Source organism: Mobula birostris, chromosome 23 (assembly GCF_030028105.1).
Source record: "Mobula birostris isolate sMobBir1 chromosome 23, sMobBir1.hap1, whole genome shotgun sequence".
Taxonomy (NCBI): domain Eukaryota; kingdom Metazoa; phylum Chordata; class Chondrichthyes; order Myliobatiformes; family Myliobatidae; genus Mobula; species Mobula birostris.
In genome coordinates, this window is record NC_092392.1 from 59,600,969 (window position 1) to 59,623,887 (window position 22,919).

At 42.0% G+C, this 22,919-nt stretch overlaps 1 protein-coding gene and 1 long non-coding RNA gene across 13 annotated transcripts in view; one reads left to right on the forward strand and one right to left on the reverse strand.

The window, feature by feature from the left end:
• nr2c1 (nuclear receptor subfamily 2, group C, member 1) overlaps window positions 1-13,143 on the reverse strand; it is a 126,375-nt gene extending 113,232 nt beyond the window's left edge. For 10 of the 12 annotated variants that reach the window (XM_072241476.1, XM_072241473.1, XM_072241474.1 and 7 more), the window contains exon 1: window positions 12,958-13,142. The gene's annotated coding sequence lies outside the window, so the exon portion shown is untranslated. Of the gene's footprint in view, window positions 1-12,957 lie in introns of all 12 variants that reach the window. The other 2 variants (XM_072241478.1, XM_072241477.1) reach the window with 2 other exon arrangements.
• LOC140186838 (uncharacterized) overlaps window positions 12,607-22,919 on the forward strand; it is a 62,356-nt gene continuing 52,043 nt past the window's right edge. The window contains exon 1 of the long non-coding RNA XR_011882948.1: window positions 12,607-13,179. This is a non-coding gene — a long non-coding RNA (uncharacterized lncRNA). The remainder of the gene's footprint in view (window positions 13,180-22,919) is intronic.

Here is a 22,919-nt window from a genome sequence, read left to right on the forward strand (position 1 = left end):
AATGTTGTAAAACAATAAAACACATAAACTTTCAAGGGTGGGGTGGGGGGGGGGGAGGGTGAATATTTTCTAAAGGCACTGTAGAAGACTGAAGGTGGAAGACTGAAATTGTCAAGTACAGAGGGGTAAAGGCCCAAAAGTCAAAGCCCCTGGGTCAGCTTGTCTGGAAAACCGAGGGTTGACATTTGCCAGTCTGGGCCAGAGATTGGAGGGTGGGGGCCTGTTGTCTGGGAGTCAGGGACTGGAGGCCCAGAGGCAGCCTGTCCTAGTGTTGAAGGCCAGTCTGTGTGTGAGAGTAGGTGGGTGGGTGGATGGGAGGGTTAGAAAGGTGTTTGTTTTGCTGTTGTTGTTACTTGTGTTGTTCTGCTGACATTATAGGTACATTATGTTGGCGCCAGGGTGTGTTGGCTGTTAAGGCAAACGACACCTTTTACTGCTTGTTTCAAAGTACACGTGATAAATAAATCTGAATCTCATTGTTGGCAAGGAGGTGTCATTACTAATCCGCACTGACCTTGGTCTCCCAATAAGGAGCTAGAGAATCTAGTTACAGAGAGAGGTTTAAAGGCCCAGGTTTTGAACCTTTGTGATTACTGAGGGGATTGTGATGCTGAATGCAGAACTGTAATCAATAAACAGTATGATCTTTCTGTCTTACTGTTTCTGGAAACTCATGGTGCACCAATGAACAGTCTAATGGGCAACATGATTCTCATGAAGTTTCTTAGTTCCCGGGGTAGATGGTTGTCTGATCAGCTGTGCCAATATAAACTGGGTGCCAACATAACACCCCCCCCCCCCATTCATAAGAGAAATTGAGAAAGCAAAGTTTTTACATTGTCTGTAGTAATAGTTAGGACACTATCACACCATGAACACAGGGAAACACAATATCGAGTGACAGGATGCCCTAAGGTTAACAGTCTTCACCCTGACTGGGTCCAGGCCTAATGCAGCAGAGAAGAAATTACAGGAGGGAGAATAATACAAAATGTGTTTGCATAGCCAGTGCAAAATAACTGAAAAGGGAACCCAAATTAAAAAAAAAGGTGAATTAGGCAATGTGTCAGAATGTAAGAGAGGTAGATCTCTATTCTTGGTAAGTCTACAGTACAATGTCAACGTGAATCTACTTCTTTTGGCTTCTTGCATTTTTCAGTTCTCCCATCAACACACAGCAGTGTACTTGATTTACTTTTTATTATCTTGAAGCTCTTTCACAAATTTCAAATCAACCAGTCAACTTTCTAAAACAAACTGTTGAGTTTGAATGAAGCCAACGCACATTTTCAGTTTTTAAAAAAATTTCTGTCAATAGTTTCATATTTATTACATGCAAACCTGTCGCCAACAATTCAAAGCCCACTGCATTTTGGTAATATGCCAATTAGTTTAACAGTATTTCATAGCATTTCATCTACCTATACTGTATAGACAAATTAACTGTTTATATTCAAGTGCCTCCCATTTTTAAAAAAACAAGAATATTTGGCCAACTACTTTTCTTCAGGTAAAAAGCAAAATGGTGGAAGCTGCTAAATTAAATCATTAAATTTTCCATCTCTTACCAGCAGAATATAGGAGCAGCTCCTCAGCTCCAATGGGAGTTTAAAAAATGAGCCTCGTCTTTTCAAAATACAGAAAATCTATGAACATCTTCAACAATCCATTTCCAAGTACACAATTATACACCAATAATCCTGGACAATTTAATAATTCTACTGTACAATTCTTAAGTGCTAAATTCACCATGAACCAAGAACAAAAATAACCGGAATATTTCCAGGTTTCTAGATACTGACAATATCAAAGCAAACTTTGAAAATGTCTGGAAATTCTATGTCTTGTATGAGTGCACCTCATAGTTAGTTATAACTATTATTTGTTCCTCATTAGCATCATTTAAAATAAAACATTGCAAAACAAAAAAAAAATGGACTTTGTAAAAGGTAAAAAGGATGCCATTAACAGACAAATTGAATAACCCAGATCAGTATCACAATTAACTTGGAAAAATTGATTGACTTTTGACTTGGGGAAAAAAAAGAGAAAAAAAAAATCACGAAAGCCTTTGAGAACCCTTCCGTGCTGTGTAGTTAAGAAAGAACTTCTCCAATGCATTGGGTACTACATGTGCAAAAATAGACTGATTCAAAGAAGCATGTTGTCAATTTCTGTGTATCTGTATAAGTAGGATAGAGGGATGGCCTAGTGAGTAAGAAATGGAATGGGGGAAGATGAACTGAAAAATAAACAATATTCCTACACCTCATCTCTTTAGTAGCTCTACAAAACCTTTGAGCAGAAGAGCCTTTAGGCAAAGGAAACTGCTTCGTCTGATTCATCAGAATCACCCATTTTCTCAATAAAGTACATAAATGTGGTAGCAGTCATAACACAAGCATCAATGAGATAATAACCAACTAAACATTTTTATTTACTTTAAAGGAGCTGGCAAAGTCAACATTTACTCCTGATTACACCTGGAGAAGGTGGCATAACATCTTGAACTACTGATCCTTCTGCTCTCAGCTTGGAAGGCATGGTTGCCTTGGAAAGGAACTGCACTGGAACTTGTGAATGAAACATAACGCAGCCAATATGCACTGGGGAAGACCAACTATTTAAGAAGACGTTTGAAAAGAAAGCAAACCTAACACTATCAATTTTCAATTTTGTTACAGCTGCATTCAAAACAAGTAAAGAAAGACTCTTCCATCAGATTACCAACTTGTGCCTTGTAGGAAGAGTGTCAAGTAATACATAGCTTTACTAGCATCAGTCTCAGAGTTGCTGCTGTAACGATTTTTTGGCTGATCCAGTTAAACATCTAATTGGAAGTGACTCTGAGGAAGTTGATAATGAGAAACTAGTACACAGAATCTTAAAAGTAGATGGTTACAATCTTAGAGATACTCATTTTGTAGGCCTTGTGTGCCAGACATTACTTCCCACTTATCAACCTACATCTAAATGTCATTTAAAATCTTGGGGCTAAAGACGTAGGCTACCAAATTGAACAGTTAAGTACTTGTGTGCAATGAATGAATATTACCACTTTTGACACGATGTGAAGAATGCCACTAAAGTAGTTGGTTAGACCCACGGCACTTCACTGAGGACCTTCTGCAGTGATGTCTTATTTTCCCTAATATTGGTTGAGCAATAAAAGCTGTCTGAAATAATGGGGAATTCGTGCCCTCCCCCATCCATAACCATGGATATTGTATGTTTGCTTGTGGAGACAACAAAACCTGGCAGCAATTCTGACACTGCAGTTTCCCTTTAGTAATACAATTGGCTATCAGTTTAGTTTACACACTCAAGTTGGACTTGATTCTTCAACTCTCTCTCCCAGAAGTGACAATGCCATTGATGCCGCTGAAGTGACAATTCCTTGTGATGCTGTTGAATCCCATGCTTTACGGAAAAAAAATTAAATTCAACCAATACTCAAAGATTCAGAAATAATTTTAAATCACCAGTTACTGGAGACCCAACTTTTGTTTGGATAATCCATAATTTGATTTTATCAACCCAACTGAAGTAAACAGGATCATGATACTAGAAAATGAGATGTATGAACCTGAATACAAGAGTTCTAAACTCTCAAACTAAGTTAAATGAAAGTTATGAATTTATTAACTGATGCAAAATGCATCAAATTTAATCTACAGTGAAAAGCAATGATCACAGTAAATCCATGTGTCTACAACATGGAATCAAGAACATTCAGCCAACAGGTCTATTCAGTTTTTCTACCAAATACTTGTCACCTACTCCTCTGCACTCACACATGGACCCCTTTCCAACCACCAACCCCCTGTCCCCCGTCCCCAAGTCCATCCACTGTCGACAAACTTCACATTCCCAGCATTTCCTTCAAAATTCCTAATTTCATTTTGCACCTCTTACTTCTGAGCTCACAAGTGGAAAATTGATCCCTATCCACCCTACTGAAGATTTATAAAAATGTTATCTCATTGTAGTGGGATCACCGAGTACATATTTTTATCGGCATTGATTTTGTAGGGAAGCGTTCTGAGGTTAGGATTAGATATTGCATGCATGATGACAGTAGTGACAATGAACTAGCCAGATCACAGCTTAGGTATACGTCAAGATTTTTAATTGTCAATTCTGTGATTGGGGCTTGTTCTGCTCCACTGGTCAAGTCATGAGAACACAATTTCTTACAGAAAGCCATTCTGATGCCCAGGACCTTGACATAAAGCAGCAGCGGACTCTCCATTTTAACCAGTAATAATCTGGATCCAACCAGTTAAGCTTTAATCTTTATTCTGAAGTTAGTGATAAGGTCACCTCAGACCACAAATTCTAGTTCACAATCTGGCGCTAGGTGGCAGTTTTCTGTAATATCTTGGGGCTCCTCAAAGAGGAAAAAAAAGTGCTCTGCTTTTATCAGCACGTTCTTTCACTTTCTTGATAAAGCCTTTTTTTTTTAAGAAATTGTCCTAAAAGACAATTTTTTGAAAGTGACCACCAAATATTATATTAATACGCAAGTGCAGATCTAGCTCTTCAATACATGCTTAAACATCTGAGCTCAGTTTTATTTACAAAACTGTAAGCTTACTCAAAATGTTAAGTGCACAGCTGAAGATATGCCTTATAAACAATCAAGTATGTTTTGTTCACAGGAATAAATGCACTCTGTTTGCAGTGGGAGAGCCAAGGAAATCGCATGTTGTCCAAATAGTGCAGGGCATGCAATATATTTGAGATGCAGGTGGGAAGGGATTGGACAAGAAGACATAGGATGGAGTCAGGGTACAAGGAGACAAGTTTGGTGGGACAGGAGCAAGCAGAAACAATGCATCCAACAGGTCAATGCTGTCTGTGGATTGTAGGTTGAGATAGAGGCTGTGGGGGTGGGGTGGGAAGATCCCTAATGTAATGAGATGTTTCAAGGTTTCAAAGATGCGTGAGAGTGTTGAGATCAGTGGAGTTCTGATCAAGAGGGTGATGTACCCTAGATCGGTCAGATGTTATGGAAAGTGTTACCAACTATATTGGGTGCCACTGTAGCGTAGCAGTTAGCGTGACACTATTATAGCTTATAGCATTCTTGAGTTTGGCGTCATTCTGCAAGGAGTCTCTGTACGTCCTTCCTGTGGAATGTGTGGGTTTCCCCAGGTGCTCCTGTTTCCTCTCTCACTCCAAAGGAGTTCCAGTTTGGTTAAACAGACATTGTAAATGTTTCCATAATTAGGTTGGGGCTAATTGGGATTGTGGGTTGTTGAGGTGGCGTGGCTCAAAGAGCTGGAAGGGTCTATTCTACACAGTATCACTAAATAAATAAATAGAGATAAATAATAGATAATTAACATTAAAACACAACATGGACATCTCCTCAATGATCACCTGCCTTCAGCTCCGAAGAGTAATTACCACTAACAGTGACAGATAAAGGAACAGCAGTAAAATTGAAATCAGGGAAACTTTCTGCTACCTTGTGTTACTGCCCTCCATTATCTACACCATGCTGCTTCAAGGAGTTTCAAGGTAGTAGGCTAACCCCAAACATGTTCAACTGCATCAATAACCTTCACTGCATCAGAGAAGACCAGAAGTAAATATGCTAATAGGTTAAAGTGTGGTTCAGTTTGTCAATATGAATTACTTCATTCACCACTATTCTGAACTGATTCTATGACTTACAGACTCACTTTCAAGGACTCTTTATAACTCATGTTCTCAATATTATTTTTATTTGCAGTTTGTTTTGCACATTGGTTGTTTGTCGGTCTTTATGTATAGTTTTCCTGTAAATGCCTGCAAGGAACTGAATCTCAAGGTGGTACTTGGTGACATATGTATGTTGATAATAAATTTACTTTGTACTTTGAACATTCAGACAAGAAGCCCACAGCATCTAACCTCAGAATGATTGGTAGCAAATATTCACAAACAGGAATGTAAGGGAATAACCAAATAAAATCACCCACATTCAACTTTGATCAGAAACTTATTTACACCAGCCACAATTACTTTACTATCATCAGGATGAAAGCTTATGTATTTTGCAGCAATTGATTTCATTCCTTTCTCCCCAAAACCTTTCCACCATTGACAAAGCACAAATAAAGATTTTGATAGTTCGAATGAAAAATGCAATCAACAGCTACGCCCTGCTGACACTTCACAGAACTATTTTTTTTTAACTACTTTTTGCAAATGATTCCATTACTAAGCTGCATGCGATTGAAAATTGCAAGTTACATTTTGATGGTGTGCCTTGGGGATGATGAGCAACCTGGCGCTTTACTGTCTCCAAGGGAGTTCAGTGAAGTTTGGTGTGAAGTGTGTGGCCTGGGAACAGGATATGAGCCCAAGATCATCTCCATTGCTTCTCTCTGATTGAGGCATTGGCCAAGGTTGAAGTCAATGAAAACGAGAGCAGAGGATGGGTGAGTGTTTGGCATCATCTGTTTGCCTCTAATCAGTCTTCCTCTCCCTCTTGCTAGATCCTGTCGGAGGAAAGTGAAGGAGTCTTGGGATCTACAATGCCAAGATTGATTAGCAAGGCTGTGCAATCATTTGAGGATTTTGAGATTCTTGCTGCATGCGTTTTTGCTGTTTTTGAATTGTTTGATTGGGACGATTGATGCAGACGGACTAGGGCAGCCCCGTGGCCTGCATTGACTAGCAGTGTGGCACTAAACTAAACTGAATAATTCTGAATTCGTTTGATGTTTCATATTCAATGCGTTATTTGCTTGCTTTTTGCCGTTTGTGTAATTTGTTCTTTTTCACCCCCCTCGCACGTTGTGTGTTTGATGTTTACTTGAATGTGTTCCATGGTGTTTCTTTGTTTTGTGGCTGCCTGCAGGAGGGTGAATCTCAAGAGTTGTATTCTGTATACATACTTTGATAATAAATGTACTTTGAATCTTTGATATAATACTCCCCACTTGCCTAGATGAATACAGCTCAAAAACATGCTCAATTCCATCAAGTAATGTACTTTAAAACAGCACTCCATTCACCACCTTCAACATGCACTGCATTCGAATTGGCACACCATACCTAGCATACGCTCTCACATGATGCAGTATAGATAATTACCCTGGATTTATGACAGCCTCTGCAATATAGATGACTGGTAATACTTAAAACAAGCACAACATGCACATTAAAACACCACCACCTCCAAGTCAATCCAAGTGGATTAAAATTCTTAAAGATATTACCAAGTAGCAATGTTCTGCCATTTCAACAGCAACAACATCATCAGTTTCACAAAGGCGTGAAAGACCAGGAAATGAATGCTGGCTTCGACAATGGCAGTATTGTAACTGCTACTCTACTCCTCTACTGCCTTAATACATCACATTCGTCTTCCCAATTCTTCACCACCATTATTTCCACATTAATCCTTAACTACGTAAACAAGAGGAATTCTGCAGATACTGGAAATTCAAGCAACACACATCAAAGTTGCTGGTGAACGCAGCAGGCCACGCAGCATCTCTAGGAAGAGGTACAGTTGACGTTTTGGGCTGAGACCCTTCGTCAGGACTAACTGAAGGAAGAGCTAGTAAGAGATTTGAACGTGGGAGGGGGCGGGGGGAGATCAGAAATGATAGGAGAAGACAGAACGGGGAGGGATGGAGCCAAGAGCTGGACAGGTGATTGGCAAAAGGGATATGAGAGGATCATGGGACAGGAGGCCCAGGGAGAAGGAAAAGGGGGGGGGGGAGGGAACCCAGAGGATGAGCAAGGGGTATAGTCAGAGGGGCAGAGTGAGAAAAAGGAGAGAGAGAGAAAGAATGTGTGTATATAAATAAACAACTGATGGGGTACGAGGGGGAGGTGGGGCATTAGTGGAAGTTAGAGAAGTCAATGTTCATGCCATCAGGTTAGAGGCTACCTAGATGGAATATAAGGTGTTGTTCCCCCAACCTGAGTGTGCCTTCAACTTTACAGTAGAGGAGGCTGTGGATAGACATATCAGAATGGGAATGGGATGTGGAATTAAAATGTCTGGCCACTGGGAGATCCTGTTTTCTCTGGCGGACAGAGCGTAGGTTTTCAGCAAAATGATCTCCCAGTCTGCGTTGGGTCTCGTCAATATATAGAAGGTTCTCAAAGTTCTCTGCTCCTTTTTGGATTCCAGACCTAATCAGTTCCCCTCTACCACCACTCTGCTCCGTCTAGCGGAATTAGTCCTTACTCTTAATAATTTCTCCTTTGGCTCCTCCCACTTCCTCCAAACTAAAGGTGTAGCTATGGGCACCCGTATCGGTCCTAGCTATGCCTGCCTTTTTGTTGGCTTTGTGGAACAACCTATGTTCCAAACCTATTCTGGTATCTGTCCCCCACTTTTCCTTCGCTACATCGATGACTGCATTGGCGCTGCTTCCTGCACGCATGCTGAACTTGTTGACTTCATTAACTTTGCCTCCAACTTTCACCCTGCCCTCAAGTTTACCTGGCCCATTTCCGACACCTCCCTCCCCTTTCTAGATCTTTTTGTCTCTATCTCTGGAGACAGCTTATCTACTGCTGTCTACTATAAGCCTACTGACTCTCGCAGCTATCTGGACTATTCCTCTTCTCACCCTGTCTCTTGCAAAAATGTCATCCCCTTCTCGCAATTCCTCCGTCTCCGCCGTATCTGCTCTCAGGATGAGGCTTTTCATTCCAGGACGAGGGAGATGTCCTCCTTTTTTAAAGAAAGGGGCTTCCCTTCCTCCACCATCAACTCTGTTCTCAAACGCATCTCCCCTATTTCACGCACATCTGCTCTCAATCCATCCTCCCGTCACCCCACTAGGAATAGGGTTCCCCTGGTCCTCACCTACCACCCCACCAGCCTCCAGGTCCAACATATTATTCTCCGTAACTTCCGCCACCTCCAACAGGATCCCACCACTAAGCACATCTTTCCATCCCCCCCACCGCTTTCCGAAGGGATCGCTCCCTACGTGACTCCCTTGTCCATTCGTCCCCCCCCATCACTCCCCACTGATCTCCCTCCTGGCACTTATCCTTGTAAGCGGAACAAGTGCTACACATGCCCTTACACCTCCTCCCTTACCACCATTCAGAGCCCCAGACAGTCCTTCCAGGTGAGGCGACACTTCACCTGAGTCAGCTGGCATGATATACTGCGTCCGGTGCTCCCAATGTAGCCTTCTATGTATTGGCGAGACCCGATGCAGACTGGGAGATCGTTTTGCTTAACACCTATGCTCTGCCACCAGAGAAAGCAGGATCTCCCAGTGGCCACACATTTTAATTAATTCCACGGCCTCCTCTACTGTAATGAAGAAGCTACACTCAGGTTGGAGGAACAACACCTTATATTCCGCCTGGGTAGCCTCCAACCTGATGGCATGAACATTGGCTTCTCTAACTTCCGCTAATGCCCCACCTCCCCCTCGTACCCCATTCGTTATTTATTTATATACACACATTCTTTCTCTCTCTCTCCTTTTTCTCCCTCTGTCCCTCTCACTATACCCCTTGCCCATCCTCTGGGTTTTCCCCCCTCCCCCTTTTCCTTCTCCATGGGCCTCCTGTCCCATGATCCTCTCATATCCCCTTTGCCAATCAACTGTCCAGCTCTTGGCTCCATCCCTCCCCCTCCTGTCTTCTCATATCATTTTGGATCTCCCCCTCCCCCCCTCAAATCTCTTACTAGCTCTTCCTTCAGTTAGTCCTGACAAAGGGTCTCGGCCCGAAACGTCGACTGTACCTCTTCCTAGAGATGCTGCCTGGCCTGCTGCGTTCACCAGCAACTTTGATGTGTGTTGCTTAATCCTTAACTACCTTGGTTTCATTTTAGACCCCAAGAGGAGATCTCAAAAACGCACTGGTTCATTCATTTCACATTTCCTATGTTATCCAAATCCTCACCCCTCTCTTAATTGAATTACTGCTGAAATCCTCTGCCACATTCTTGGCACATCAGGACTTCATACTTCTCTAGATAGCCACCCATTTTCTTCCAACTTCCTCCCAACTTCTGCTGCCTGTAAGTGTAGTTCACACCCAGTTTTGTTCACCCTTCACTCATCTTTGGAAATTTCTAATGGTTTCCCAATCAACAACATTTGGAATTCATTTTATCGCTTCCCATTCCTCCAAACTCCAACAAGTTCCATCTGTAGCTCCCCAAGATCTTTTTATTCCTACAGCTCTGCCTCTTACACAATCTAATTTTAAATAATCCTTTCACTGGCATTGTTATTTAGCCCCTGTGACTGATATTTGGGAATACCTTCTTCAAATCCTTTTGCTCCTGTCCTAATTTAAATTGCTTCTTAAAATGTTACGTTTTAGTTGTGCTTTTCGTTATTTATCCTAGTGAAGACATCAAAGACAGGAATAATGGATGTACATGACTCGATACAGGATAATCAGTAGCACTGTTCCCTCTAAATAGCGAGGGTACGTGGCCGTGCAGAAACTATTGCTCCTGTGTGCATAGCCTTTGTTGCCACACGGCTGTAATTTTCTTAACATTTAAGCATTTAAAGTGCTGCCCAATTTTCAAGTTGTGTAGAAGTTGATTAGCAGTCAGCTGAAGTTTATAAAGTGTGGAAAATGGAAAGCCTGCAAGAACGTAAACTACAGCATCAAACAATAACTGTTGTGGACAAGACAGGACTTGATAATATACTGGAAGTGGAGACAGAAATAGTCTTTGCAGTGGAGGTGATAAAGCTCCAGCATCTAAAAAAGTGTAGCAAGGCAGGTGTAGCACAAGTTTGCCTGCAGAAGAGCATGGAAACACAGTATGGAAAAGCCAAACATTTCCATGTTGTCTAATCAGAAGAATGTGAAATGGTGTCCCAATCTGAATTTGAACTTGAAAAGAGATCACCTCAGACAGATCAATAATGAGCATGGAAGTCAGCAGTTGGCATTCTTTGCAAATTCTAGCAGAGATGAATATATTTGTGTAACTACATCAGAGTTAAATGCATGTGACAGAACAGCTGCACATTTTCTGAGTGATCAATACTTTACTGCTGCAACCTCCATGTATCCCGCAGCTGACAAGCTGGATTTTCAAACACCTAGCTGGAGCTTATATTCTGCTGCTCTGGAGACACCACTGTGCGCAGGATTACATGGAGCACAAACTTTGATCTCAGCAAAAGACAAAATGTGGAAACTGCTGATGGCAGAATCCACATCTATCTAAACATTTAAATGTATATAAGGAAGTTCACAAAGGATCTGTGGTCATTAAAGCATAGACATTGTGTTGTTCCATAGATTGGAGTATCATTAAGGGTTTGCCATTCCCAATTCTGAATTTCTGTAGAGCATTATTTACCTGAAACATATACAGAAATATGCTTTTTCTACTTAAGATGCAGTATATAAAGACCCAGTTATCACTGCACCCTTCATAAACAATTATACATTAATAAGACATTGAAGCCTTGGCCATTGTGACATCCACTGTATTGTAGAGTTGGGTGGAGCATATTTAAGGCTACTGCATTCAAATGTACACACACAAAGCATGGCAACAAATGATTAGGCAAAACTGATCAATGCTGGTGCTTTGATGAAACAAGCCTCCGACCAATCACCTCCAACCAGCTTCTCATCTCTTCAGCAAGCCTCTCCTTGAACATTTCTCGGCTGTTTAAAGAACAATGTAGCAGCAGGTTCCACATTAAACTGTAAATTTGGTTTGTTAGGGATGTCGATGCTGTCTTGTTTAGGAAACCATGCTCAGTGGAAATAGACCTCCTCATCACTGTCAAACGTCATTCTCCCCCCCCCCACTTTTCTCCTTTCCACAGATACCAGCTATGCTCAATTCTAGTAAATCTTCTGCAACTCTTTAAAATATACTCTGTACCATAAAAGCAATTGGGATCAGTGTCGTAGTACAGTAATGCCATTCATGCCCGCCTGTTCCCTATAAGAGCTGTACATTAATCCCACTCCACGCTCTGACCTCAAAGTCCTAAAATGTTCTTTTCACATCAGACAGCATCGTTCACAAAAACAAAACATTAAGACACACGGACACTTTATTTCCATTACCGTTTATAGTAACAAAAAAGCTTTTCATGCTGTCTTGTGGGCAAATGTCCAACGTCCAGGTTGCAATTGCTCCCTATTTTCAGCTGCTGCATTTGACATCACCAGGCTGCGGTTCGCCGAGTGATATTCTCAAATTAGCCATTGTTTTGTTTGCAAATGTTATAGATTTGACGGCCCATTTTGAGAGGGATTCGGAGTTTTCAAACTCGGGAGAGAGAGAATTCCCTGCGCTACAAGAGGGCACACCCTCTGCGTTCGGAAACAAATCCAGCCCGTTGACTGCGCCACACAAGGCCGCGGGTGCAATCGGTCGGCGGAGCCTGGGGCCAAGCTCAGCAACCTACCGGACTCCTATGTAGGAGACCTTAACGGCGGGGCCCGCAGTGACAGCCGACCCATTCGAGCCGGGGATGGGTGTGGAAGGACAGTCAGGGGGCGCTGGGCCCGAGGGTTGCAACATCGGGTCCGGCCGGAGGTTCGCCTCTCCCAACCCCCGCCCCCTGCCCCGGGTCGAGGAGGCGGCGGCCGGGCAGGCGACGGGGAGCCGAGGCTGCGGCTGCTCTGGGTGAAAGGTCATGGAGAGGGGGTGAACCGCTGTCGTCAGATATGCAAAAGCGGCGGCCGCACGGCGCTGCCGAAATGTCTCCGGCGGCGGGAGCGTGGGACGGAGGACTCTCGCCTCCTACCCGACCGCCTGCTCGTCCGCTGCCAGCCACGACCAGGAGTGCTGGGGCCCAAGGCCCAGTCCCTTCCCTTCAAGCTGCCTTGGCTCGCAATCGTGGGGCCTGGGCTCGGCGGGGCGGCGCCGGGCCTGAGATGGCGGTGGTTCGGCGGCTGTTGCTGTCGCCGAGATGGGGAGAACGGGGTGCGACCACCACACTGACGGGACGGTTCAAGTGGCGTATCCGCCCTTCTTACCTGAAGCGTTATTTTCAAACGGGCGGAAAAGCCCTGAACGTTTTTCCCCCGTTTCTCGACTCCACCGCGGGTCAGAGTTCGTGACCTCTTCCTCGCTTCGACAGCCGGCGCATGCGTACTAATGCCCGACGAGGACGCCGATGCGCAAAATGGCGACGCAGCTAGTTTATGGGCTTGGACGGGTGCCAAAGCCAAAATTCTAGCTCTTCCTGTGCTGGAAAGGTATTTCTTTCGATTGTCCCTGTCGTTTTCAAGTGGCTGAGTGCCGATGAATGACGTCTTGGTAACGGTGTGGTGGGGTCAGCAGCACCGAGGCACAAGCGGGGCAGCTGATGGCGTTTCAAGGAGCTTCATTTTCTGGTCGCCCATTTTCTACAGGCCCAGAGCCGGGAGATTCCCCTCCCCCATTAACAGTGAGGCTCACTCCCTGCTCCTCTTACATTCAGCTCAAGATAAATTATTCATTTCTACCAGGAGCTTAGCTGTGGAAAAATAACCCAGAAAAGGGACAAATGAAAGAGCTGACATAACAATTTGAAATTAAGAAAGTAAAAATCTGAAATTAAAGCAGTGAAGCAAAATTAGCAAGTAAAATAAGAAATTCTTTTGAAAAGTGAGCATCTTGCTTTTTTCCAAATCGCTGAAAAATCCTTATTTATTATCACGTAAGAGTATAAGGTCAAATTTTCCTCTATAAATCCGCCACCAGTTTGTGGTCAAAGTTCAAGGTAAATGTATTATCAAAGTACATACAACTTTGAGATTTGTTTTCTTGTATACAGTAAAGAAAAAAATAGAATCAATGTAAGACCTCACTTAACAGGATGGACAAAAAAGCAATTTGCAAAAGACAACAAACTGTGCAAATATGAAATAGAAAAAAAAGCAATAAATGTCAAGAACATGAGATAAAGCATCCTTGAAAGTGAGTCCATAGGTTGTGGGAACAGTTCAGTGATGTTGGGTGAAGTAATCCTCTTTGGTTCAAGAGCTCACTGGTTGAGGGGTAGTAACTGTTTCTGAATCTGCTGGTGTGAGTCCTGAGGTCCATATACCACCTTCCTGATGGCAGCAGTGAGACAAGAGCATGACCTGGGTGGTAGGGGTCTTTGATGATGGATGCTGCTTTTCTGCGACACTGCTCTGTGTGGATGTGCTCAATGGTGGGGAGGGTTTTACCCATGATGGACTGGGAAGTATACACTACTTTTTGAAGGATTTTCCCTTCAAGGGCATTGGTGTTTCCATACTAGGTCGTGATGCAACCTGTCATTAAACACTCCACCATAAATTTATAAATGCTTGTCAAAAGTTTTAGATGTCATGCTGAATCCTCTCAAACTCCTAAGGAAACAGATGCGCTGCCGTGCTTTCTTTGTAATTGCACTTATTTGCTGGGCCCAGAACAGGTCCTCTGAAATGATAACACTGAGGAATTTAAAGTTGCTGACTCTCCACCTCTGATTCCCCTGATGAGGACTGGCTCATGGACCTCTGGTTTCCTCCTCCTGAAGTCAATAATCAGCTCCTTGGTTTTGCTGACATTGACTGATTGTTGTTGTGGCACTATTCAGCCGGATTTTCAATCTTCCTCCTATATGCTGATTTGTCACGACCTTTGATTTGGCCAATGACAGTGATGTCATTAGCAAATTTAAATATGGCATTGGAGCTGTGCTTAGCCTCAGTCATAAGTATAGGGGGCTAAGCATACAATCTTTTGGTACAGCTATATTGATGGAGCTTGTAGAGGAGATGTAGTTGCCAATCTGAACTGACTGAGGTCTACAAATGAGGGAATCGAGGATCCAATTGCACATGAGGGTATTGAGCTAAGGTCCTAAAGCTTATTGACTAGTTTTGATGGGATTTTAGTGTTGAATGCCAAGCTGTAGTTGATAAAGAACAACATCCTGGTGTATGCATCTTTACTGTCCAAATGTTCCAGGGTTGAGTGAAGAGCCAATGAAATGGCATCTTCTGTGGACCTGTTATGCTGGTAGGCAAATTGGAGTGGATCCAAATTGCTTCTCAGAAGGAGTTGATTTGTTTTATCGCCAAACTCTCAAAGCACTTCACTGTAATTGTTACTAGACGATAGGAGCTGCTGGACTTCGTGATTTCCTGGGATTCCTTTACTTGTGTCATTGCACTTGTGTTTGCCACCAGAGTAAGACCTGAATTAAAGCAGATCTGCACTCTTTGTATTCTGTTCTCCCATCACCTCTGTGCTTACAAACCAACAGTAATTTTATGTATGATATTTGTTGTTGTACTATCTTACTATTTATGACCTGTCTACATAAACATTTTCTTCTTTATCAAATACTTGTGGGCTTTAATCTGCTTTGATATTTCCCTTAAAACCCCTTTCAGTCAGCTTTGCAGTAGTAGTTTCTTTTGGAGCTGAACTTTGCTCATCTCGATAAAGATATTATACAAGCAAAATGTTATTGATCCTAGATGTAACCCTCTCTGGTTATTTTCTTCCCATTTATGTGCCTTACATAAAAAAAAGCTGAGTTCAAGATTTTTACACAAGGAAATACTGTCTCCACATCCATCTGCCAAGATCCTTGTATATTTAAATCAAGTCACTGCTAACTTTTCTAAACTCCAACAAGGTAGCTAATCAATTCTTATCTTTTGACAACATAGCCATTCCAAGTAATAGTCTTCTAATTTTTATTCTGAACTGCTTCCAATACGTTAATCTTCCATTTACCTCACTTTGTAATCTGTGAACTTTTGCCTTTCACGGTAGTATTTGATAACTTTTGGAAATCTAGGTATAGTATTCCATGGGTTCTCCTTTACCAACAACACATGTTATTTCTCCAGAGAACTTCAATAAACTGGTCAAACATAGTTTCCCTTTCACAGAAACGTATTGACATTACCTGATGACCTTTCATTTTTTTTCAATTCTCCTGCTATTATGAATGAAAGAGAATCAGCTTGATTTCAAACATTTTCAGCAGCATTTTGGATGAGCTGAAATTAATGGAAGGTGGATTATGAAGGGTCAGCCAGGACTGAAATTGAGTAATGAATAGGAAGATCAGTTATTAACGAAAGTTTCAGACAGACAGAGTAAAATAAAGGTGGAGTTGGCAGATATAACCGAGGTGGAAAGAGATATTCTTAGTGATGTCGTGAATAATTAGAATCAAGTTTATTATCACTGACATGTTGTGAAATCTGTTGTTTTGTGGCAGCAGTACAGTGCAAGTCACAAAAATGATTATAAATTACATAATCAATAGTGTCAATAGTAATCAATAATTTCAACAAACTCATTCATAAGGCCAGTGAAGTTGTGGGGATGGAACTGGACTCTCTGACAGTGGTGTCTGAAAAGAGGATGCTGTCTAAGTTGCATGCCATCTTGGACAATGTCTCACATCCACTACATAATGTATTGGTTGGGCACAGGAGTACATTCAGCCAGAGACTCATTCCACCGAGATGTAGCACAGGGCGTCATAGGAAGTCATTCCTGCCTGTGGCCATCAAACTTTACAACTCCTCCCTTGGAGGGTCAGACACCCTGAGCCAATAGGCTGGTCCTGGACTTATTTCCTGGCATAATTTAGATGTTACTATTTAATTATTTATGGTGCAACTGTAACGAAAGCCAATTTCCCCCGGGATCAATAAAGTATGACTATGACTAGTGCAGAAGACGAATAGTGAGGTGGTGTTCATGGGTTCATGGGCCGTTCAGAAATCTGATGGCAGAGGACTAAGGGCTCACCTTGGAATGAAATTTGAGAGCATAATTGCCTCATATAGATGCCCAGATTGAGGGTGGATAAATTAATAAAGCAATTTAATTAAAATATTGGAAATTTGAAATAACTTTTAAATGTAATTTGAAAATGTACATAAAATCTGAAAGGATATTAATGAAATTATATTTTAGAAATGAAGTAAAATTACAAGTTATGTGGAATAAGCAAATAATGTATGACGTGTATTGGTACACAAAATCTAAAATAAAAATGTTAATTTAAAATAAAAATACAAGAAATCTGAAAGAAAAAATACAATAGAATGAATATACTGAAATTATATGAATTCAAATAAAGGATGGAAATTTGATGTAAGAAGTATGAGATCACCAAATTTTAAAAATTAAGAAAATATTACATTGAAGAGTACATGGAATCCAAAATAAGGTCATCCTAGCCCCACATCTGCACAGTTGCTCATTCGCAGTAGAGCAAAGAAACTGGTACCCCTACACCAATAGTGACAATTGTAGCCAACAGCTTGAATACCATCATTTAACACATTTCTCTTTTTCAAAACTATGGTTGAAAGTTTATCCTAAATCCTACGCATTCATTGCATGAATAAAATTTTCTTCATGTTAGCATGGTTCTTTTGCATTGAGCTTATATCTGCACCCCATGCTTATTGCAAATGGATTCTATTCATCTAATCCATTCACAATTTTAAACATTTCTATCAATCCTCTGTCCCTTCTGTGCTTTGAGGAAAACAATCCCAAATTGTCCAGTCTATCCAGAACTGCAGTTTCTTTTTCCTAGAATCCTTAGCTTCTGACGACTATACAGTCTTCAGAAGCCAAGGTGTGGTGCCCAAAACTAAACATAATGAACTAGTTGGGACTGCAATATTTTTATATTTCTCTTGAATCTAATTTTCTGATTTTTATCTTCTTTATAAAGTTTACTTTCAAGTAAATACAGATACAGTAAAGAAAACAAATAGCATTGTGTCTTAATAAATTTGGACATTTGAGATGATAAGTACAAGACAACAATGACAAAATGCAAATAATTTGATAAACTAATTTGAAATTTAAAAGGCTCCAGACATTTAAACATTAAGAATGATAAGGAATTCTGAAAACATTAAAAACATCAATTTGAAATATTCCAATGAAATTTGGCAAATAGGTCAGATATTTGAAAAATAATAAAACTTGAAATAGAAAATACAAGAAATCTAAAATCAAAATTACAGAAAAATCTGAAATTAAAAGTATTGGAAAATTGATACCAAAAATATAAAATATCTTAAAATACCTGAAACAAAAATTCAGGGTGGAGAGTGGAATCTAAATTAAATTGTACTTTCTTTGCTGGAAAATATGTTGGACAATATTTACCGTGTCCTTTTGATGGTGTAGATTGCACACAAAATTTGTGCTCCAATTTCACTGGCATGATTTCTGTGACCATTTACACTGACAGCAGATATTCTCAGGGCTTACTTGTGTGTATTCAGCAGCAACCAAACTGATCTCTTGCTGAGTGAAGGCATATGTACCTCCAAGTGGATGTGCATTGTGACTGTACGAACCTAGTGAAGGAAGGTGTAACAAGGTTTTGGAAGGTTGCTGGAAATCATAGTAAAGCACAGGTACAACTCTAGTAGATAGACGTGGCAGTGGAGGGAGACCCAATGAGCATTGTATCATAAGTGTTAGCAGGCCCAAGAGTTAAAAAATACATGTGGACTAAGATATTAACTGTCCTGTGCTATCACCAGTGGGATCATCAGTTGATCTGCCACCTGTCTTCAGGAGTTTCGGCCCGCTTATGATCAAGGCTCCCTCGAGGTGGTGGGCCAGCAGTGCTAAAGCACCACCTCCCGCTGGTGAGCTTAAAAACTTGGCATCTGCCTCTATCAGAGTTGTTGGTCACTTACATCCTGCAGATAGTCTGCTCTTCAGGTGTCTATGCAACTACTGAAAGGTTTGCAAGATATGTATACACTGTCTGACTATCTGCCCCTCTGGACATACTTGGTCCACACCTATGCTGATCCTTTCTCTGCTGCCTCAGTTACAGCCCTGCTGGTTGACTTGATCTCTCTTCTAGTGAAGCCAAGGTCACGCAGCCACTTCTGGAGAGTGAACGCAATAAACCCACGGCAGCCTACTTCGAATGGATAGCATGAGACCTTCCACCCTCTGTCTCTGCACTCTGATCTTAATTCTGCATACTTGGTTAACTTGCGCTCATGGGCTTCATCGATGTTGTCTTCCCAGGGGACTGTGAGTTCACCAATAACCACTTCTGCTGGTGTCAGACCATACGATTATATCTGGACGCAATATAAAGAACTCTAGACAAGGATAAAGCATATCAGCTGGAAGTGCCAAGTAGATAATCCACCTTAGCTTTTTCTAAGATTCCCACCATCACAGAAGCCATGCTTCCAACAAATTTAAATCCAGTCAGGTTATATGCTAAGAATAACGGCAAAGACTATGTGACTAGGCAACATCCTGGCTAGAGTACTAAAGACTTGCAGCTCAGAATTAGTCACAACTTTAACTGAGCTGTGCAATTACATCTACTCAAAGTATGGATAATTTCCAATTATATCCTGTGTACAGGAAGAAAGACAAAACCATTCTGACTAATTGCTATCCCATTTACTCTCAATCAAGGTGATATAGGATAGTGCAGTGCTAGCAAGTGATGCTTACTCACCAATACCCTGCTCACTGATGCCCAGATTTAGTTAAGCCAGGATCACTCAGCTCTGGACTTCACCCACTGCGCAGGTTCAAGCATGATCAACAGAGTTAAAATACAGCTGAGGTGAGAGTGGCTATCCTTGGCATTGAGGCAGCATTGGCATCATGGGAATGAGGTCAATGAGGTCAGTGGGCATCAAGGAGAAAATAGCCCAATGGTGGGGAGTAATTTCTTCCACGGAGGAAAGTGTTTGTGATTGGAGGTCGATCAGCCCAGCTCCAGGCCACTGTTGCAGGAGGTACTGAGGACAGTGCTGCAGGTCTGAACAGCTGTTGCACCTATAACCTTTTATGACACAGTCAAAAGAAGGACCATAACTGAGGATTACACAGTGTTCAATACCATTCCCAGCTCCTTAGCAAATAAAGAAGTCCATGCCTACATACAGCATTCATCCAGGGTCAAGATGATAAGTTGTAAATTATACCACATAAATGCTAGGCTATTGTATATCCAAAAATAGGGAGTTTAACCAGCTGAGTCCCCCAATATCAACATCATGGGGGGTCACTTGACCAGAAATTCAACCAGAACTGATAAGGCTACAAGAGTTCAGGTAGGTGTGAGGGTGGGAGGGTGCCAGATAAACAAGGAGACCAGGCTTGAACTATTTTCTTTGAAGTTGTGAATCAATAATGGTTGATGATTTACAAATGCCAAGTTAAGGGAATAGCATCGCTTGTGCAAATATTAATTCGGGCATTCTGTATTGCATATATTTGAATTTCTTGATGAATAGAGTGCTAAGTTCAAAGTAAATTTATTATTGAAATACATATATGTCACCTTATACAACCCTGAGATTCACTTTCTTGCAGGCATACTCAACAAATCTGTCATAGAATTATAATCATAATCAGTGAAAGACTGCACTGACTTGGTGCTTGAAGCTTAATTTTAAAAAACTGGATATGAAATCAATACTCAGCTCTCAATACTGATGAATGTGGTAGTTGTTCTGGGGAGTACAGCCAAAGGCAAGTTGGGGCAGTGTGGTAGTGTATAGCTATTACAGTGCCTACTGGTATGGAGTGTGTGATCTGTTATTTCATGCGAATGGGCTATTGCAAGGCAGTACATAGCATTCACACAAACGGGTTGGGTGAAGAGACATCCCAACCCCATGGATTTGGTGGGATCAAAGTCATATAAACCCTGGATGTATGGAGCCTGAAAAAGGTGGATTCTCGCCGCTGAATCCAGTGGCTGTTAGCAAGGGGCTAACGAGCCACATTTCCAGAGATGCCCAGTAAAAGGTTTCATCTTCATACATAATTTAATATTTCATGAACCTCTGAACCTTAAATGTTAAATTGAAAAGTAATGAAAAACTATTGTAAGATCATATTTGTAAGCACATTTGAGTGTTGAAGATGAAACCCACTGGTTTCTCAACATCTGGATTATCCTGTTCTCTCTTGCTCCATGCTTGTAGTCAACTCTATTGGAAAGTTCCTTACAACCGTACTGGCTGATTATTGTCAGTATTACGGAATTATATATTGTTTCCTTTCTCTGGCGTAGAATGCAGTATTATGTGAGACATTGGGCTAGGAGTCACCCGGATGCCCTGACACACTTGCTTTTGAGGGGGTTATGCGAAGAGGTCACCATCTATGGGAATGTTGCAGGTAGACATGTTGTGCTGGGAGGCAACTATTGTTGGGCAGTAGTAGAACAATCCAGTTGTCTCACTACAGTGATGGAGCCAGTTACTCTTGCATCCTCGGGTCACTCCTGACAGTATCACAAATCCACTCTCCACCCCTAATCTCAACCCTGATCTCCAGCCCCCACGCTATCCACTGAGTCCCAAGACCCTGCAGCCAAATCTACCACCCACAATGATCAGCATGATCCATTCTAACTCTGAACTAAGACTCTTCAATGCCTCTTCCCCCAGCTCTAAACCTTGCTGATAGCAGATCAAAAGACTGGAAGTCTGCCTGAACACTCTCCAGCAATCACACTAACAACAGACCACTCCCCAACCTGCCCAGTCCTGGCCCTGATGAACAGGGCTCCATTCTCTGTCCAGTGCCACTCCACCTTACTCTAGCTCAGGGGACGACTCCAACCTTTTTCGCACTATGGACCGGTTTCATATTGACAATATTCTTGCGGACCGGCCGACCGGTGGGGTGGGTAGGGTTGTCAACGGACAAGAGTAGCAGTCAAATACGCTGGGTTTTCCCCGAGAAAGACTACAATGATCATGAAGCCTTGTGCGGGCACCAGTGCGCATGCGTAACTTCAGCATGCGTGTACCATTTTTTTCTACAAATTGTTTTTGGCGATTCTGTTCAGGGGGCAGGGTGTTAATCACGACCGGAATGTAGATGATAATTAGCTAATACACTCAATTTCGTATCTAAAAGGGTTTATCTCATGAATTTAATATTAAACACACAGCGCATATTTTCCTCGCATGAATATCGTGATAAATCAATTATCAGGGGAGGACGGGAGCTTGAAGAAAATGTTGAACGAACTTCCAGTAGAAGTGGTCGAAGCAGGTTTGATATTATCATTTAAAGAAAAATTGGATAGGTATATGGACAGGAAAGGAATGGAGGGTTATGGGCTGAGTGCAGGTCGGTGGGACTAGGTGAGAGTAGCGTTCAGCACGGACTAGAAGGGCAGCGATGGCCTGTTTCTGTGCTGTAATTGTTATATAGTTATATAAGTCAACAGCATCATAACATTTTAAGTATCGTTTGGATATTAAACACGCAGTACATATTTTCCCCGTATGAACATATAAAATCATTGCAACACACCAATATCGCTGAATCAGTGAGAGCCCTGGGATTGTTTTCCTGCAACAAGACGGTCCTGTCGAGGGGTGACGAGAGACAGCGATACTCGAACGGGTTTCCTAATGTCCAGTCTATTCTGCAATTTAGTTTTCGTTGCATTCATTGCAGAGATATGTTGGAAATGGAAGCAACGTTTTCAGTGCTTTCGTGGCTATCTCAGGATATTTAGCCTTGACCTTGATCCATAATGCCGGCAGAGATGTTATGTCAAACATACTTTTCAGCCCACCATCATTTGCAAGATCGAGGAGTTGATCTTCTTCCCGCGCTGAAACAGATGACGCGCGGGTAATGATCTCGCATGCATAATGGCTCAACAGTGGGCGTGACAAGGAATGAGGAAAGGTGCAGCTGACTCCTATCGCCAAATCATATCGTTTCCTCGCGGCCTGGTAGAGCATGCTCTGCGGCCTGGTACCGGTCCGCGGCCTGGTGGTTGGGGACCGCTGCTCTAGCTAACACAATGATAATGCATCACAGGGTTCTGATGCCCTCCTGCCACCAGCCACACCCGTGACCACCTTGGTTACACCCCAGGTTCTGGTCTAAAATCCTCCAGAATCAGGATCAGATTTAATATCACTGGCATATGTCATGAAATTTGTTGTTTGGCAGCAGCAAT